The 10,828-nt window shown below is 40.1% G+C and overlaps 1 long non-coding RNA gene across 1 annotated transcript; it reads left to right on the top strand.

The window, feature by feature from the left end:
- The first annotated feature begins 5,344 nt into the window (after positions 1-5,344).
- Positions 5,345-6,161, top strand: LOC116705154 (uncharacterized). The gene is made up of 2 exons (XR_004335864.1): positions 5,345-5,390; positions 6,108-6,161. It is a non-coding gene; the product is annotated as an uncharacterized LOC116705154 (long non-coding RNA).
- Positions 6,162-10,828: the final 4,667 nt, after the last annotated feature.

The raw sequence follows: 10,828 nt of genomic DNA, 5'->3' as shown, positions 1-10,828 counted from the left end.
GTAATAAATTACTTCCAGCAGTGGAGGCCAACTGCTGTGATATCCCTTACCTCTGTCTGACCCAGGTGTTGGCACAGAGAGGCATAGCCTCACAATGACACTGGCAGCTGCTCGGATTACCAAATAAAATAAAGAAAAAACAATAATCTTGCTTTAATTTCATAACTCCAGCAGCTGGGGAGTTAATTAGCAGTACGCTCAATATTATGGTGATCCAAAGAGATGTGAAGGATAGACACGAAAGAAACTTTTCATAAAGCTGATTTGAGCTCTTTCAAGTAAGACTGCTGTTAATTTGTCAGCGGAGGGACCCACATCGCAGACAGCAATACAGTAATAATTACATAATTAATTAGCTTATAGCTAACTCTGTGCATTGTCCCTGTCAAATAAAAGAAAAATAGCTAGTTTGTTTTAATGATGCACAGTGGAAGTAGACCAGTGTGCAGGACATCATGAGGGAAATGGCAACAGCACTGCAGAGTCCCAAAGCACATCAGATAGAGTTTCCTTATCAAACACCAGCAGCAGCTTGACATGTAGAGAAATAGGTTTTCAGCTGTAAGGACTCCGGACAGGCTTAAGAAATTGAGTCAGGGAGGTGAAAGTGGTGCAGTCTAAAATCTTTTAACCCTTCTGTTTTCCTCGGGTCAACTTTTACCCGTTTTCAACATTTCTGAAGCAGATGTTTCCCATATTAGACAGAGATTGGTTACCCATTAGTGTCATACCGAATCAAGGTTGCCCATGATAATGTAGATTTGAATTTCAGATTTTTGGAAATTGCAGGGCTTTAAATAATGGTCAACGACACGTTCAACTCGAACCCCTTGTTTCTCCCCAAAAGTGACCATGGGAAATACAACCCTTAATTTATGGGTGTTGTTCAGTGGCACGTAATGAGCAGTAAGGTAACTAAATTCAGCAGCAGCTGTCTGTGTCTGATGTACAGTATATGTTGCTCATGTTTGTCTACCTGCAACCTGCTAACAGTTATGTACAGTGGCTTGAGAAAGTTTACACACCCATGCTAAAGTTGATTAAAAGGAGGAATAAAAAAACATCTTTAAGGACAGGTTTAAGGACACCAATTTTCTTTGTGAATTATTAAGGTGTTGTAGATAAATAAATATTCTTCCTTAAAATAAAGGGGGCACAAATGTACACAACCCTATGATACATTTTCATAGAGACAGGCAGATTACTATTTTTTTTACTATACTTTGCATCCTGATAAAGAACTTATTAAAATAGCCCCCCCCACATCATCACATGTACTTCACCACCCAGTGATAGGCATGGGGAAGTTTCTCAGTGCAAATCAAACTATCCATTAAGATAACTGAAATGACACCATGGCAACAAAGAAACAAAGAAAAAAGGTTGGAATTTCCTAGATTTTTTTAATTAAGGCATTAAGATCAATTTCCAAAAGATGGTTTTTATTCCTCTTTTTAATCCACTTTAGCATGGGTGTGTAAACTTTCTCAAGCCACTGTAGTCTCGCATTGCAGGACCTTCCTCCTGGTGTTCTGGTTCATCTGCTCCTAGGAACCTTATCAATGAATCAAAGAGCTGAGTCAAATTGTGAAGTGTCACGTGGAAGACGTAGGCAGGTACAGTATAGGACAATTGACTCATCTCATCTTTAATACCTTAAACACACATACACCCCCTTGTTTTTGTGTTTTTGTGAATCAGAGGCGTTCGAAGTCTTCTAACCTTAGGAATCGGTTTGCTGATGCGGGACAAGATCTGCATGTCTGTGAGGGATAAGACCGTAGAGGAAGAGGATTTGATGCGTCTTCTTTGATGTTGTTGTCATGGGATTGTATGTGTCTTGCCAGCAGAATGGTCCATTGCGGCAGCAAATCCCTCATCTCTTCCGAACTCATTCACACAAACAACACGCATGACGTTGAGGTTTCCAAGCAATGCATCTTTCATGAAAATCAACAAATGAAATCTACCATTGTTCCAATCTGAGTCGCCAGTCTTACTGTCTGTGACTATTTCTGCTAATTCCCCCCTTCCTATACTTTAGGATTTTTCCACGTATAAGGACTCTTTCATCAATGTGAGTACAGCCAATTTATATCCTTTTTAGGGGGGCTCAAGCAAATTTCATCTCAGCCGCCCTATAAAATGAAATACATTTTTTGTGAGAGATTGCAAAGTTGTCTGTTAGGGACAGAGGACAAACAAGTGCAGGTTCAAAGGGCTTGACACAGGTTTTAATATCCAGTGTTGTTGTCACCAATGCTATGCACCTGTAACCCAGTAGTGGTAGTATGTTCCCTCTAATGTATTACAGCAAACTTATCGAGAAGTCAGAGGTTGTTGATGGTTCGGTTGAGAACAGGAATCCTTCCCCTTGCCCTTGAAGTAGGCAGATATAAAAACATCCAAGAAGATTAAAAAGGTTGTGCAAACTATGTGAACTAGGAAAAGTTGAGAACGGAGAACATTTTCTTTTGTATTGTTCGTATTATAATGAGTTAACCCTTGTGTTGTCTTCCCGTCAACCATGAAAAAATAGTTACCGCTTTTTGTGACTTTTTTGTCACTTTTTCAATGTTGTGGGTGCTTTTTTTTAATGCTTTTTCCAAAGTTATTTGATATTTCTAAAGTTGACATTTTCAGCTTTTTTCAAAGGCCCATTTTTTGTGATGAAAAAACTAAAAATGGGTCAATTTTGATCCGAGGACAACGTCAGGGTTAAGAACAACGGTCTTACTTGAAATCATGTCCATCATGTACATGTCTAAAATCCTGCAATATTCATGTGCATGGCTGATAACCAATTGGAATGGTTGTTTAAATTTACTATTTATAAGTCGGCAACTTTTGTTTCTAAAGCTTGGCAAAAAAGACTAGAAGGTTTATGTGCTTACGGTATGTGGTTACTTTGGCATCTGGTCCTTTATCCTAGGTAATGGTGTCTTGTAAGCCTTTGTGGGCTGGGCATGTTTTGTTGTATGCATGACAATAATAAAATGTGATTCATTCATTCATTCATTCATTTATTCATTCAGCCAGCCAGTCAACATTCCCTGTGAACGGCAGTATTAGTAGGATCATTGCTCTCACTTCAGCACTGAAACACCACTGGAAACCTTTGTTTTTAGACCCATTTTAAAAGAGGATGTCTGTATTGCTCTTAAAGGTACTGATCCAAAACAATCATCAGGACCAGAAAACCTAGAACCGGTCTTATTAAAGGTTGCAGCTGAAATTATAGCTAAGCCTATAGCATACGTTTTTAATTGTAGTCTGCAGACAAATTCAATTCCCAAATTATGGAAAGCAGCCTATATGCTTCCTTTACTAAAGGGTGGCGACCCTTCAGATCTTCACAATTATAAGCCAATTGGCTAACTCTCTTTTCTTACAAAAATTTTGGAAGCTCAAGTAAACTGTCAATTAGAAGAATACTTGGCAGAGCACAACATTTTAACTGATGTACAGTCAGGTTTTAAAGCTGGACACAGCACTGTTAAAGCAACTTTGTTATTATTAAATGACATTATAAATGCCTTGGACAAAAAGCAACACTGCGCTGCATTATTTGTGGATCTGTCCAAAGCATTTGAGTCTGTTGACCATGAGCTATTACTAGATAGATTAACCCTGGGGGACCTGAGGCCATTTTTACAGTTTAATTTCCGTCTGGATTTATTTCATAAAAAAGCTTGTAAAACATCAACCCTGTAGCCTACAGTCAAGATATGAACATCATTTTTTTAGGACAAACTGGGTTATTGGAATATTTGGGTTGCAGTGAGGTCACTTGCATGTTAAAAATGGTTGTAGGGCCTTAAAGATAAATAAATAAATAAATAAATGAATCTTCCAGATATGTATTGATATCACAGACATAAAAGTAAAACCTAAGCCATTTTCCATTCTAAAACACTTCTCATGTCTTGGGAGTCACACTGTGAAGAAATAATCATTATAACTTATACAGTTGACAAAATACACGCATTTTTTCCAAAAAAGTCAAGACGTTTTGCTCTCATGACATTTACTTATGCCAATAATAACATAATAATGTCATATTTATTGATTACACCCACAGCAATGTTATACAAGCAAATATGTGTCTAAATAGTGCACCAGTATATAGGCATTTTTGTCCCCTCTGGCCTTCCATACAAGAGGGGTGCCTTTATCTCCCATATATGGGCATGTACTTCCTGAAACAATAGATGGGAGACACAGGGCAGAGATGGAGGAGCGAGCCAGCGGCAGAAATGAGCCAAAACGCGATGAATTATGGACATGAAGTGAATCAATCTAGGATATAACAGTACGGATTTAAAGCCCAAAGAGGCTGAAGTTCCAGGCTGGATAGAAAATCCCCTGTAGAGGCTAGAAAGACAGGGAAAACACCGCTGTAAACGTGGAAACGTCAGGATTTAAACGAAACCAAAGGTGAGTAAATCGCTTGTATGGTTCAAAAGTTATTAAACTATGAATCAGAGGTACTTTTTTACTCGTGGGCAAGTGTCTCGGGCTCAGAGGGTTAAGTAACATTGGAATAGGAAACACAACTATTAATTGGTTTAAAAACTATCTTACAAAACAAACGCAATGTGTTTCTATAGATGGTCATAATTCAGACTTTTTAGAAATTTCCAAGGGTGTTCCTCAAGGTTCGATTTTAGCCCCTATTTTATTTTCTATATTCATATGTAATATTGGAAAGAACGTGCAAACTGCTAAACTGCACCTTTATGCAGATGATACTGTGATATATTCAGTTGCCTCTTCACTGAACCAAGCTATAAATGACCTTCAGTTAGCCTTTCAACAGCTTCACGTTTCTCTACATGGCCTCAAGTTAGTGCTAAATACTAAGAAAACCAAATTAATGGCGTTTTCAAGGGTTCCCAATCGCCATATAATGTAAAGGACTTAATTGAAAGTGTTTCATCATACAAGTATTGAGGTTTTTTGGCTGGACAACAAACTTTCTTTCAAAGTTCATGTTGAAAAGCTTGTAAAAAAGCTGAAACTAAAGCTGGATTTTTTTTTTAGAAGTAAAACTTGTTTTAACATGTCAGCCAGTAAAACGCTTGTAGGCTACAGGATAGCTTTTTAAGTGTTTTGTCCCTTTCTTCTATGTGTGATTTTGACTATGCTGCATTTCTTGTTTAAATTGTAACTGGTGTGCCTTCTTGGCCAGGTCTCCCTCGGAAAAGAGATTTCAATCTCAAGGGACTTCCTGATTATATAAAGGTTAAATAAAAATAAATAAAAAACGCAGTATTAACCCAGTCAAGGAAAGGGTTAACAGGTGGTTGCGTCAGACTCCCGTATTTGGTTGAGTCTCTATGTAATCTGTCAGAGGGAGAGCAGGAGTGCAGATGGGAAGTTTAACGTTGGTAGTGTTGGGGTTTGGGTTTTTTGTTTGGGTTTAGTTTTCCCGTTCTTTGGCCTCCCTGTGTTTTTGTCTTAATTTTCTCCCTTGTCTTGTGTTGCTGGTCCTGTCTTGTGTTCCCCAGTAAATGTTTGTTCTGCTTCCTGTTTTAAGTTGATAGTCTTGTTTCCTGTTCTGTCTCGTCTTGCCCAGCTTTACTTTTGCCTGTCTGAGTAATCCTGCCCCGCCCTAATGTGATTCACCTGATGTCTCACCTGTTCCCCATTACCTCGTTACCTCTTGTACTTAACCCATGTGTTCCTGTTTTCTTGTGTCAGATCGTTTGTCAGCTTGGCGTTCCAGTCTCCGTGTTACTGCCTTTTTCCCTGTATCCTATTGGAGCGTCGCCTTTCCAGTGTCAGGATTCCCTTGTGATTATTGGTGAGCTTTTCCCTGTGCTCACCATCCTGTCTGAGCTTCGTCTCTTCCAGTGCCAGGTTGTTTACTGTGATCCTTGGTAAGCCTTTTTCCAGTTTACCTACCTGGCGGAGCGCCTTCTCCCCTTGTGCCGATTATTGGATCTTTGGGTTCCCGGACCGCCGCCTGCACAGTGTCTGTTTTGGACATTTTTGAGAATATCTGGTTTTGTGGTTTAAACTATGTAAAATAAAGCCACAAGAACCCTCCTTCTGCCTGCTATCTCGTCTCTGCATTTGGGTCCTTCCTCCTCGTCCCGTAACAGGTGGTCCCCAGAGAAGAAATTGGTAATTTCATAGCACAGATTAGAACCCAAATTGAAACGTAAGCAACTAAAATTGCTGAATGTTAGAACATTGTTTCAAATTGGTAGTTATTACTGCGACTTATGCAGTATCAAGTTTAGTTCCATCAAAGTGCACTGTATCTGTAACATTCTCATTCGGGGCTGAGCCCTCTACAGGTCTGATCCTAGAATCGCCCCTGACTACAGCTACTGAAAGCCTGCTTCTCTCTCTGTCTGACAACCAAGTGACTGCTAAGCTCTTGCAACTAGCAATCAATCAAAAAACTGGCATGGCCACACTTTATATAATTTTTTTTTAGAGATTGTGCAAGAGCCAGAAGAGTTTTACTCCTTCACAAACATCATCAAAACACACCTCAGTTTAGCTAGAATATTTTAATTTTTAATAACTCAAGATAAAATGTGGTTCTTGCCACTGCGAAATATTGCAGTTACAGCAAGAAAGAAATAAAGAACAAAACCAATTCAGCCAATAGGTGTTTGTTTCTTACCTGCATATGATTCTAATCCAAGTTTGTACCTGGAACCAAATTCTCTACACTTAGTGCACAGAGGTGGAGGGAGGGAGAGACAGAAAAGGGTGAGTGTATTTCATTTATTTTGCTGAACGGAGGTTCAAAATTGACCTCTTATATATTTTTCTTCAACCCTTTTATTGTAAAGTCAAATATCAGTTACACCAAAACTATGCCTTGTGTTTTACCCCACCGAAGCATATTTAATTCTATCGGTTTCTAGAAGCAGACAGAGTTGTTTTTTTTTTTTTTTTTTCTAAATCATGAGATTTATCAAAATATTAATAGCAGCTAGAGACAGTATAGAACAGAGCAGCCCCTACATAGAGTAATTTCCTGTCTCTGTGTCACGTGGGTTGCGCCACTGTCATGCCTCTTTAGGAGAATAGTGCCAGGTCCTAAATTATTGATTCCAATGGGAGAAGTGAACAAAGACTATGAGCGATTCATCCGCCCCACAGTCACCAAAGTAATGACCCTAAAATTACATTTCCAGACTCCCAAATTAGAAGAAAATTAACTTTGTTTGGGACCTGTTTCTGTCTCAAGAACAAACTCTGGCGAGCTTTGGCAACACAGACGAGCTAACCTTAAGTTTCATAATGTCCAACCAAAACTAATTTTAGCAATGCTATGGATTTTTATTCATTGGGTAATAAGTCTGCAAAAGAAAATATTAAAGTGATGCAAATATAACTTTTCATCCATCCACATGACATGCACTTTCAAACAGGGCCATGCCCATTTAGGTAACCGGAAGTGTGTACCGTTTCATACCATTGGCAGTTGTTTTTGTAACAGTTTCTAATCATTGTCATGCAGTCTTTTAATTAGGTGGCACATATGTGATTTTGTCTTGCGTAAGAGGTATTATGTGCTGTGGTAATACTCTCTAACCGCAGATGTTTGCATCTTGCTGTGATTATGTGCAGAATATTTTTTTTTAAACTCTGCTTATACTGTCATGGCTGCAGCTCTTCAAGGGATAATATATTATCTTTAAGTTCAGACAAAGAATAGCTGTTTGGGCAGGAAGTTGTTTGTCCATACAGTCCAGTTGATAGCTAAAGATAAATGATGAGGATGATGCAGTGATCACGGAGCATTGAATGTTTTCTTTTCTTGGAGATCCATTTGTTCTTTAAGAACACATCATATTATAGAGGGGTTGTCTTTAGTAATGGTAATAGCTGTTCATATCATATTAAAGGAGGAAACCAGGTAGAAAGTTAAAAACGGTTCCCCTGTAATAGGCTAAAAATTATATTAAAGGTGCCCTGCCACACAAAATCGTTTTTAATTGCATTTTTTGAAATACGTTATGTCTATATGTGTTCATGTGGTGAATGTGAAAATGAACTATTACCTCCTCTGTTAGCTCTAGCCACTGAAAAGAATTAAGAGGAGAAATCACGTAAATTACAGAAGCTGTTGCCTGAGCTTATTACTATTCATGACCTTGCATCTGCATCACTGTTCTCTCGGCCTGGCCTGTACTTTATCGTAAAGTGGAAATCAGCCAATTCTGCAACCCACCTGGAAGTGGTTGCATTCAGTTTTGCAGTAGACCGAAAGTAGCTGAGCGGGTTGTTATCGCTGTACACAGTGAAGGTTGGAGCTCAGTACAAACAATCACGGAATTTATCAGTTATTGCCCATTTTAGAGCTACAAATTCTAGCTTGCGAGAGTGGTAGTGATAGTTCTTCTTAGCTGCTGTTAAGGTTCGAGGGCCATAAGCAATGACTTTATGCTTCCCATCTTGCTTTTGATAAAGAACTGCTCCTAAGCCTTGTCGTGACGCATCAGTGTGTACAACAAATGGCTGAGTGAAATCAGGGAAAGCTAAGACTGGTGGGTGAAGAAAACAATCAAATGTTCAAGTGTCTGTTGACGCTGGTCAGTCCACAAGATTGGCATGTTTAGGGGCACCACATGACTTTCTTTCTTTTTGGTTTTGTTTTCCGTGGGTGGTCAGATAATTTCTCTGAATAATCTGCTTTCAGGAGGTCATAAAAACAACTGGCTTTCCTAGAAAAGTCTTTGATGTACTGTCTGTAGTAAGTGAGGAAACCCAACATTTTTCTGAGCTGACCCACAGTCCCTTGTCTAATTTCTTTCTGTGCACATCATTCACATGGCTGTCGAAAGTTTGACTGAAAACTAGCGTGTCGTCCATATAAGGAATGCAGATATTATCCCCGAGCCCTTCCAAACATTCCTCCATACAACGCTGATAAGCTGCAGGAGTGTTCACAAGGCCAAATGCCATACATATCCACTCATACAGTTCCCACGGGGTCACAAATGCCGTCAATGGTCTACTTTCTTCAGAGATGAAGCCCTGGTGATACGCTTTTCCCTGATCTAAGAGGGAGAACCAGGAATTACCACCTAAACTGTCCATGATGTCTTGGACTCTAGGGATGGGCTGGCGGTCGGGATGTGTCTTTCTGTTCAGGTCTCTGTAATCTATACACAACCAGAGGGTCCCGTTCTTCTTCCAAATGCACAAAACAGGTGAGTAATATGAAGAGTTTGACTTCCTAACCCAGTCCTGGGCTGTGAGGTCATGAAGGTGACCTTTCATCTCCTGATAGAGTGGCCTGGGTACTGACATGTATGTGCAATTGACTGGTTCAGAGTCCTTTAGAGAAATAGTCATTTTCAGTTGTTCAATACAGTCAATGTCATTGTCTGATCTGGAGAAGGAGTGACACTCTTCTCTAAGCATTTGCCTGACAACTTCTCTTTGCTCATCGGTTGGGTGACCTATATCTACTGGTGGATTCCATTGTTCGGTAGCAGAACATAGAGTTTGAACGCTGGTGTGATTCACTGTGGCGACAGCTTTTTCAAAGACAGGTAACACAGTCCTAATGGGTTGCATTGTACCGATTATTGTGTGTCCTAGCAAGCAATGTCGTGGTCACTGGGGTTAGAAACATCAAGCATTTTTCTGATTCTGACTAATCTGTCAAAGAACTCAAGTCCATCTGGCCACTGCGGGTGTAGTCTGGCTGTAAAAGCATTGTCATGTCCTCTTTGAAAGGCTGGGAAGCTACACAACACTCAATCTGAATGCTATTGTTTTATTGTACTGCAACCTTCTCTTTCTTTGTTTTCACTGCATATTCATCTGTCTGTTCTGCTCTAACAACCTGGATAAAAGTTCTCACCTTGTTTCTTTTGAGGCTTGGGAAAGCTTTTCTCACTGTCCTGTACCGTTTAGTCTTTTCAGTCATTGTCAGTATGTGCTTGATAACATTGAAACCTGTCATGGTTTGGGATTTTGTTTTGGGTTCTTCCCCTCTTGTCTCCTTGTGTTTGTATCTCCGTTCCTCCCCGGTCTTTTGCGTTGACCTCTGTCTTGTGTTTCCCCGTTAAGTGTCTGTTTGTTCTGCTTCCTGTTTTGTTTTGATAGTACGGTTTCCTGTCTTGTCCAGCTTTGCTTTGTGCTCGTCTGATTGTCATGCCCCGCCCTAATGTGATTCATCTGACGTCTTACCTGTTCCCCGTTACCTCGTTACCTCTTCTATTTAACCTCTGTGTTCCCTTTGTCTAATGCCGGATCCTTAAGTTGTGTCGTGGTGTTTGTGGTCCTGCCACGCTCCAGAGATTCCCCGTGAGTTGTTGTAGATTCCTCCCCTAGATATTTTTCCTAGATAGGTGACAGCCTTTCATCACCCGTACCAGGATGATCAGTTCCTCTGTTTGGTCAGTTTCAGAGGCTGGCCAAAAAGTTGTTTCAATCCATCCCAGCTATGGCATTTCATTCCCATGTGCTGCAGTCAATCTTAGATCATCAGGTAAGTCCAGCATTTCTGAAACATCCCTCAGCCTTGCATCTGGGAGGTATTCCTTTTTCCATCGTTCATCATTGACCATTACCTGAGAGCCTGTGTCCCATAGAGCTTGGAGGTGGTGGCCATTCAGATGACACTCAACAAGGCACTGTCTGCTGACTAGCAAGGTGACCTTATGGGGGTGGCAAACTTGAGCTAGGGACGGTAAAGAGTGGGCATTTTCCTCTGTGCAGGAAAGCTTTTCACTGCTAGACTCAGTTTTCAGGCGAGTGCATTTTTCCCTTTGTCTAGCCCAATGTTGTTTTTGACATGCTTTGGAACAGTATAGTATCTCTTTACATGATGAAAATTGTTTTAAGT

This window comes from Etheostoma spectabile, chromosome 17 (assembly GCF_008692095.1).
Source record: "Etheostoma spectabile isolate EspeVRDwgs_2016 chromosome 17, UIUC_Espe_1.0, whole genome shotgun sequence".
Taxonomy (NCBI): Eukaryota; Metazoa; Chordata; class Actinopteri; order Perciformes; family Percidae; genus Etheostoma; species Etheostoma spectabile.
This window is presented reverse-complemented; position numbering and strand designations above follow the sequence as displayed.